The sequence below is a fragment of the Camelina sativa genome, chromosome 6 (genome assembly GCF_030686135.1).
Source record: "Camelina sativa cultivar CO46 ecotype springtype chromosome 6, ASM3068613v1".
In the NCBI taxonomy this organism is placed as follows: Eukaryota; Viridiplantae; Streptophyta; class Magnoliopsida; order Brassicales; family Brassicaceae; genus Camelina; species Camelina sativa.
The window spans coordinates 11,576,021-11,585,713 of record NC_141885.1 but is presented as its reverse complement, the minus strand read 5'-3'; the positions used below and the strand labels follow the sequence as shown (position 1 = coordinate 11,585,713).

The window sequence follows — 9,693 nt, the reverse complement described above, 5'->3', positions numbered from 1 at the left end:
ACACGGTCGAGTGTCTGGTCGAGTGGGCAGTCGAGTTGGACTCCGGACCTTGGTTCTTCAGCCTTAGCTCTCTTGCTTTCTCCTCATGATTGCTTCACTTTTCCTCAGCATTGCTTCCATGCTCCTTAAGCTCCAAAATCACCTGTTTATGCATGAAAAGATGCAAATGCAATGCAACTAAACTCTAATGCAAGAACAGTCCTAAAGCTATGCAATAATGGTTAAAATGAATAGCAAAAGATGTGAATATATTAAGGGAAAACAGGGTAAAATATATGAACATCAACACCCCCAAACTTAGTCTTTACTTGCCCTAAAGCAAATGAACAAGACATAAGAAGGTAGGTGAGGTTTGAAAGTGGGATCTCAGCTCCTAAAGCTTGCAAATAGACCATCTAGAATCAATGTCCAAGTTACTAGTACTATGATGCAAGTTGAATGAGCTGTACTTAAAGATTTTAGACAAGCATATCACAACCTTTATTGATTTGAGCCTTAGATGTCCTCATGCATTCAAATCAACCATTTCCTTTAACATTCATTAATCAAGAACATGAATCAATTATATGCAATGCTTAAACTCATTTGGCTTGGTAGTAAAAGGTTTAGAGACAATGATGGTCTCTCTTTAGAGTGGGGCTTATCAATATCAAAGTTCTCTCATAAAAATGGATTGAGCTTTAGAAGAATGCTAAAGGTAAGAACACTTAGACACATACAAGAACAAAACCTTGTCTATCCAAAGGCACCCAAAGTGTTTATCCTATCAATCTAAACCCAATTGATCCTAGTGCTACCCTTTAACTTCTTCTCTTCTCTTTCACCCTTTTCTCTTTTGATTTTAAAGTCTTAGGAGAGGTTTCTTATTTGATCTTTCTTGTGGAATGGGAGATTCTTACTTATTTGTTATGGTTTTCTTTTCTTCTTATTCTTAAGACATAAAAGCATTTTGCTATACTCTTCTTTTTCTTTCTTTATTTTCTTTGACTGAAACCATCTTTAAACAGTATCATACTTCCCATTCTTTCACTAGACTTTGATTTTACTTAAACACATTCCCCTCCTAAAGACTCTAACCTTTTCTTTCTTTTTTCCTCTTTTCTTTTCTTTCTTTTTCAAACAACCAAATCCTAAACCCAACAATGAAATCACCTAGTCCTATCTAGTTTGGAAAATGCAAACTAGAACTACACAAGGCATTATTCTTGTCAGTTCAAACCTAACACTTTCTACCAAGCTCAATCCCAAAAAGGCCTCACACACTCAAGAATAAACATGGCTTGAAAGAAGGGTTGGTTAAGGGTTTTGGAAACTGATTTTAATGATTCAATCAGCTACTTGGATCAACAAGAGTGGTAAAAAGGAGAAAGATGATCCAAATATGTATATGATATCCATGAGTTTAAAAGCAATGCACACATTGATATTTAACAGTCAATATTAAGTTCTTATAAGTAGGAAATGGTGTCAAATCACAACATGCTTCAATTTAGACCAAATGCAATCCAGGAATTCAAGGCTTGGTTCAATCTTATGCTTCTAACCACTCAACTAGCATCAAAGTACTATTAACTTGGGCATTGATCCTAGTCTAGTGAATAAAACAAGCTAACAAGGCAAAGCTCATCATAGATCCCTAATGCAAATATTATACAATCCTACATGAAACATGCTAAACAAGATCCTAATATGTAATGCAACCTACATGAACACTCTTTTTTTATAAAGATTTTTGCAAAAATTTTCAAATTTTTAGGGGTTTTCTATGCCTTAGATGCTATGCAAATACTAACATGATTATGCTAAAAATTTGAAATAAGAAAACAAAACACAACATCAAATGCTATCTCAAACCCTCCCCCAAACTTAAATCACACAGTCCTCTGTGTGAAAGAAATTTGTAAGAGGATTCAAGATCAGAAACAAAACACAACATCAAATGCAATGGTATTTACAATGGAAGGTGATAGTGCTACCTCAAGGATTGGAGAAGAAACTGTCCACATCCTCTTACATGTTGTCAAAAGTGTAATTGGGGTCTTGTTGATGACTTGGAGGTGGAGATTGGGGCAGCTCGACGATGGGAATCGACCGAGACTCGGTCGAGTACGTGCTCGAGTGGGGGGGGGGGTCGAGCTGGACCGCGAATGTCCTTTTCTTCTTCCAGTTAAACTCCCTTGCTTCCCTGACCATGAAAACACCAAAACAAATATCAAAATAACAAAATTCTAATCATTATGTACAGGGATACCTTAGGGACTTCCTCCCTAGTGAGCTTGTTTAAAGTCACTAAGCTTGACCTTTGATGCCTTTTTAGGCTTGAGGAGCATCCTGGAGAAGCATTGTGCACTTCTCAGGTGTTTCCTTTTCTCCCAAATACTTCTTAACTCTCTGACCATTGACTGTGAACTCACTACCATCCTTGTTGAGAAGTGTGACAGCTCCAAATGGTAGGATCTCTTTTATCTCAAAAGGGCCTCCCCATCTACTTTTCAACTTCCCAGGGAATAACTTGAGTCTTGAATTGTAAAGCAAAGCTTGGTCTCCAGCCTGTAGGTCTTTGATGAGAATCTTCTTATCATGGAAGGCTTTAGTTCTTTCCTTGTAGATTTTGGAGTTTTCATAAGCTTCCAATCTGATTTCCTCAAGCTCATGCAATTCAAGGCTTCTCTTAGCTTGTGCTGTCTCTAGATCCAAGTTCAAAAGTTTGATTGCCCATAGGGCTTTGTACTCAACTTCAACTGGGAGATGGCAAGACTTGCCATAGACCAGTTGGAATGGGGTTCTTCCTATAGGTGTCTTGAAAGCTGTTCTATAGGCCCAAAGTGTTTCATCAAGTTTACTAGACCAATCCTTTCTTGTTGCTCCTACTATTCTTGATAGAATGGCCTTGATTTGTTTGTTTGACACTTCAACTTGCCCACTTGTTTGGGGGTGATAGGCTGTAGACACCTTGTGTTTAAATCCATACTTCCTTAGCATTCCTTCAAAGATCTTGTTGATGAAGTGTGTTACTCCATCACTAATCACAGCCCTTAGAATTTCATACCTTGGGAAGATTATGGTCTTAAAAAGTTTAATTACCACTTTGTGATCATTAGTAGGGCTAGCAATAGCCTCTACCCACTTGGAGACATAGTCCACTGCCACTAATATGTAGACATTCCCATTTGAAGGAGGATTAAAAGGTCCCATGAAATCAATTCCCCACACATCAAATATCTCAACTTCAAGAATTGGGTTTTGGGGCATCTCATTCCTTCTTGTGATATTTCCCATTCTTTGGCAAGCATCACACTTTGTGATGAACTTGTGAGTGTCCTTGAATAATGTAGGCCACCATAAACCAGCTTGTAGGACTTTCTGGGCTGTCTTGAAAGTTCCAAAATGGCCTCCATAAGTAGAACCATGACAATGCCCTAACACTCCTTCAACTTCATTTTCTTCTATGCACCTCTTAAACAACCCATCTGATCCCTTTTTGTATAAGTAAGGTTCATCCCAATAGTACCCATTGATGTCCTTGAGGAGCTTTTTCTTCTTATAAGGGTCCATATATGCTGGGACTTCTTCACACACCTTGTAATTGACTATGTCAGCATACCAAAGTAGATCTTCACTTTCAAGTGCCATCCGCTCCTCCATCTCATCCTGCTCGATCGAGTGCCCAAACATACTCGGCCGAGTGCTTGCTCGAGTAGGCGGTCGAGTTGGAGACCGAGTTGTCCCAATTTGCATCAGTTTCTCCTCAGGCATTGAATCATCGATTGGAATCTCCTCCTCTATCCTCATTCTGGACAAATGATCAGCTACTCAATTCTCTATCCCTTTCTTATCAACTATTTTCATGTCAAACTCTTGGAGAAGCAAAATCCATCTCAACAACCTTAGTTTTGTGTCCTTCTTTGAGTAGATGTGCCTCAAAGCAGCATGATCAGTGTACACAATTACCTTGGACCCTACTAAGTAACTTCTGAATTTTTCAAAGGCAAAGACCACTGCTAGAAGCTCTTTCTCTGTTGTTGAATATCTTCCTTGAGTTTCATCCAAGGTCCTGCTTGCATAGTGAATAACATGCAGCTTCTTATCTTTCTTCTGTCCGAGAACTGCTCCTACTGCAAAATCTGAAGCATCACACATAATCTCAAATAGAAGATCCCAGTTTGGAGCTGATATCAAAGCAGCCTTGATCTCCTTGAAAGCCTTCAAGCATCTTCATCAAAGTTGAATTCAGTCTCCTTGCAAAGCAACCTTGTCAATGGCCTAGCTATCTTTGAGAAATCCTTGATGAACCTTCTATAAAATCCAGCATGACCAAGAAAGCTTCTTATGTCCTTGACTGTTATGAACCATGACTTCAATTTTTGCTTTGTCAACTTCAATACCCTTCTCTGAAATCTTATGACCAAGAACTATCCCTTCTTCAACCATGAAGTGACACTTTTCCCAATTCAAGACTAGATTTGTCTCCTCACATCTCTTTAAAACCCTGCATAGATTAGTAAGACAAGAAGAAAAGGAATCTCCATAGACAGAGAAGTCATCCATAAAAACTTCAACCACATCCTCAATAAGATCAGAGAAGATTGACATCATGCACCTTTGAAAGGTAGCTGGAGCATTACATAATCCAAATGGCATCCTCCTATATGCAAAGGTACCATATGGGCATGTGAATGTTGTCTTCTCTTGATCATTGGGATGAATAGGAATTTGGAAAAATTCAGAATATCCATCCAAGAAACAGTAATGGGTATGATTGGCTAATCTTTCCAACATTTGATCAATAAATGGAAGAGGAAAATGATCTTTCCTAGTAGCAGAATTAAGCTTCCTATAGTCAATGCACATTCTATGTCCTGTTATGGTTCTAGTGGGAGTTAACTCATCACGATCATTCTTTACTACAATGATTCCTCCTTTTTTAGGGACACAGTGGACTGGTGAGACCCAAGTACTATCAGAAATAGGATAGATCACACAGCTCCAAGCAATTTTAGAATCTCTTTTTTGACTACTTCCTTTAGGTTGGGATTAAGCCTTCTTTGAGGTTCAATACTAGAGTAGGATTCATTTTCAAGGTGGATTCTATGCATGCAGAGACTAGGTGAAATTCCTTTAATGTCATCCAAAGTATAACCAATAGCTTTTCTAAACTTCCTTAGCTCAACAACTAGCAAATCAAGCTCTTCCCTACCCAAATTAGCATTTACTATCACAGGATAAGTAGAGTTCTCACCTAAAAAGACGTACCTTAGCCCAGATGGGAGAGGTTTTAGCTCTACTTTTGGTGCATTCAGTTCAGACCAGTCGTCTGTGGAGGATTCGGCAGTGCACTCGGTCGAGTAGTGTTGGTGCTCAGTCGAGTGTATGCTTGAGTAGGCGGTCGAGCTATCCGTAATTGCTGTTTGAACTGACCAGACTTCCTCTCTTAATGCTGGTAACCCCTCAAAAACCTCTGGATGGTGTGATTCTCCACAGGAGTCCAATATATCTTCATAGGCCTTGGTTTCTTTATGAATGAACCCTTCCTCTCCACTTTTGGTCAAAACAGTTCTAAGGTGATATTGTTATGCTAGCTCTTCCATCAATTCTCCTGATAATTTGTCCAACTCTTCAACCCAAAAGACTTGTCCTCCAATTGTTGGTTTCTTCATAGCCTCTACAATGTCAAATTTCATTTTGAGGTCTTCTCCCAAGTTGAGATCAATCTTCCCTTGTCTCACATCAATTATTGCTCCTGCTGTAGCCAGGAAAGGTCTCCCCAAGATCAAAGGATCTTTTGGTTCTTCATCTATTTCCAAGACTACAAAGTCTGTTGGGACTTCCACTGCTCCAACTCTAACTGGTAGATCTTCCAAAACACCATGTGGTAATCTTATTGATCTATCAGCTAAGATCAGGGAGATGTTGCATGGCTTATACCTTGTAAACCCTAGGCGTTTAGCAACTGATAGAGACATTAGGCTTACTGAAGCTCTCAAATCACAAAGGCATCTATTGAAGGTTAAGGGCCCTATAGAGCAAGGTAGAGTAAAGGAAACAGGATCTCTTAGCTTTTGAGGATTCACTTGCTTTTGGATTATGGCACTACACTCATGGCTGAGAATCACCATCCCTTGAACTTCTTTGATCCTTTCCATCACAGCATCTTTCAAGAATTTTTGGTAAGGAGGGATCATCACAAAGGCATCTATTAGAGGCATCCTAAGCTCAATCTCGCTAACTTGTTTGTCAAACAATGCCTTATATTTTTCAACCATCTGTTTCTTAAATCTTCCTGGGAAAGGTAGTGGAAGCTTGTAAGGAGGAGGAATGAACCAGACTTCTTTTTCTTTGGAGGTAACTGGATTGATTTTCTCCTGAGAAGCAGCTCGATCGGGTACTCGACCACCTACTCGGTCGAGTGAGTGGTCGAGTGGTGCGTCGAATTCAACAGTGTTTTCATTCTGAGTCTCTTCTTGTTGGAAACCCTCCCCCTCCTGAATCCCACTGTCCTCAGTGTTGGGATGTGCTCCTAGCCGTGGTGGTAAGACTCTTCCACTGCAAAGATTGATAGCATTGGCAAATTCAGTACTTTGCACAATAGCGTTGCCCTTGTGATAGTCATGCTTTGGGGCAGAAGCTTGTTTATTCTCCATAGTCATAATCCTGGATGTCAGTGTGTCAAACTTGGCATGAAGTTCACTGTAAATATCATCTATCCTCTTGTTCAGCTCAGCAATTCTATTTGCTGCCTCAATCTTCCCATTGGTGTGCCCCATCAACAAATGTTGTATCATTACTCTTAGGTCATGTTCCTGGCCTTGGTTAGTCTGAAACCCTGGTGGGGGACACAATTGGGGTTGGAACACTTGTTGCTGCTGCTTGGGTGCATACTTGTTCTGTTGTTGAGGCTGAGGAGGTGGATAGACTTGGTCTTGAGGGTTGGCTACATTGGTGCTCCTATAAGAGAGGTTGTTCTGCTTGAACCCTCCACCTTGGTTGTAGCCTTTGTATCCTCCTCCTTGGTTCTGCATATAACACAACTCAGCAAACTCCCTATCTCCTTCTTGGACTGGGGCTTCTTCTTCACCAATGAAGTGAATGGTTTTTGACTGGCTTGGGAGAATCCTGTCAAGCTTCTCATTGACCATCTTTAAATCCTGCCTGTATTTGTCCTCTTGATCAGTGGAGGGGATCCTCATGGTTCTATCATAATCTTCATTATAATTACCATCTGACTGAGCAAGGTTCTCAACCAATTCCCATCCTTCTTCCACATTCTTGTTGAGGAAGTTGCCATTTGAAGCTGTATCAAGAAGCATTCTTATCTTGGGAAGCACTCCTCTATACAAAGTGCTTAGAAGGGACTCATTGCTGAAGCCATGGTGAGGACACTGAGTCTGGAATCCTTTAAACCTCTCCCAAGCTTCACAAAAGCTCTCATTATTCCTTTGAGCAAACCCAGAAATTTCATTCCTCAACCTAGCAGTCCTTGCATTGGAGAAGAACTTGGCCAGAAAAGCTTTCTTGCATGCATCCCATGTGGTTATAGCTCCAGTAGGAAGAGTCTTCTCCCATAGATGAGCTTTGTCTCCAAGGGAAAATGGGAATAGCCTTAACTTGAAGCCATCTTCACTTACTCCATTGATTTTTGTGAGTCCACATATTCTGTCAAACTCATCAAGGTGATCTAGAGGATCCTCCATTGGCAACCCATGAAATTTGTTGGCTTGTATCATGGAGATCAATCAACTCTTGATTTCATAATTATTATTGGCCACAGCAGGAGGCACAATACCAGCTCTTTGGTTGTGTGTGTTAGGTGCATCCCCAGCACCAATGTGTCTAGGTCTATGATCATGGTGATCTTGTTGCTCCTCTTCTTTGCTTATGTCTCAAACCCTTTTGTAGCCTGTGGATGTTGTCAATAGGCCTTTGAAGACTGTCTTTGCCTTTTGACCTTGTGTGCATCAACAAACTCGAGTACAGACTCGAACAGGTACACGGTCGAGCGCAAGCTCGAGTGGGTGGTCGAGTCGACTGGGAAGTGATGGCTATTTGTATCCGGCTTCTAACTCGATCAGGTGCTCGATCACTACTCGGTCGAGTGGTGGTCGAGTGGGTGGTTGAGTGGGTACCTGAAACTCAAGACAGCCAAGCAAAAGAAGATTCCAGTTCAGTAACCTCACAAGTGTATAATTGAACTTAATCTTAGACTAATAATGATCCTAAATGTCACAAAACAAACTCAAATGGGCAACGGTGCCAAATTGAAACAGATATTTTTTGTGGTGGTGATGAATGATGTATGGAATGATGACTTATGAATGAATGGATGGCAGGGTGTTTCAATTCTCCTTATGCAGTTGTAGTATAAGAAGTGTCAATCCAATCTGAGTGTTTGTGAACAATCAAGATGTGCATATGAGTCTAAGTCAAGCCAGATGTAAAGGTTGGTTGTCACTAACAATCCTATGATGAAATGTAAAGTGCAGAAAGTAAAACTACAAGAACTAGGAGCTAAATGCAAATGGAACAGAATGATTATGACAATTATGAAGCTAAAACAGAAATAGAAACTATGATAATGCAAGTATTGAACTAATGCAAGGTAAGTAATGAACAGGATACTAAATGAATGCAACAGAAATGCAACTAGAGTGAAACAGGACAAACATAAATCATAAACACAAGTTCTGGGTTGGAACTCGAGCAAGCACTCGATCGAGTGCTGATCGAGTGCAGGGTCGAGCTGGACAAATACGCAAAACAGAGCAACACAAGAAAAACAGAGCAATACCAAAACGAATCAAACAACGATCAAACAACAGGATTTAAGCTAAGAAATCAATAAACAAGGAAGGTCTTGAGGAGGGATTCATGGGCTGGACTATGATTGAGGTCATCTAACTTGGTCAACAAATCTCAAACAACTTGAGCTAATCTCTAGACATATATTTCTAAGACATGTTTAATCCACTCTCATGGCAAGAAACAATCAAACTCATGCATCTCTAGACTTGTTCTCACAAAGTAAAGAATCTACACAAGCAGGCATTAAGCAATATGTCAAAAATCAAACAAGACTTCTAATCTCTTAGCAAGCCTAATGATAGTCTCTAGATCTAGCCTTATATATGCTCCTTATACATTGGTGTGATGCTAAGAGGCTTGAAATCAGATCCTACCCTCTCAGATATAGGATCAGCATTAAGAACATCTAGCCTAGAAGAGATCTACAACAATCAAGCTTGACCAAATCAAACAAACCTCAAACACAAACCAACCTAACCCATCCTCAAGATCCTAAGCAACTACTCACAAAAATACATGATGAACAACAAAGTCATAAACCCAGAAAATACTGAAACTTGCATCATTAGAAAGATAAATCAAAGATCTATAATATTGAAGAAAGAACCAAACTCAAATTCTCAATATTAAGAAAGTTATGAATACAACAATATTGAAGAATTTAGTCTTTTTCTTTTTTTAAAAGAAGTACAAGATCTAAGAAAATAAAAGTGCAAAAGGAATAATTCTAAAAAAGATAAAAACTAGGTTTTTGACTCTCTAAAAAGCTGGACTCTTTTGGTGGCTGCAGGTACAAGCCCTTATATAGGAAAAGTAGTGGAAGTCCTAAAAACGCTAAAAGACAAAATAGCCAGGCGGCTCGACAAACTCGACCTGGTGCTCGGTCGAGTGACC

General features: G+C 39.8%; 1 non-coding gene across 1 annotated transcript; it reads left to right on the top strand.

Moving 5' to 3' along the window:
• Nucleotides 1-7,362: 7,362 nt before the first annotated feature.
• Nucleotides 7,363-7,469, top strand: LOC147942440 (small nucleolar RNA R71). The gene has a single exon (XR_015560526.1). It is a non-coding gene; the product is annotated as a small nucleolar RNA R71 (small nucleolar RNA).
• Nucleotides 7,470-9,693: the final 2,224 nt, after the last annotated feature.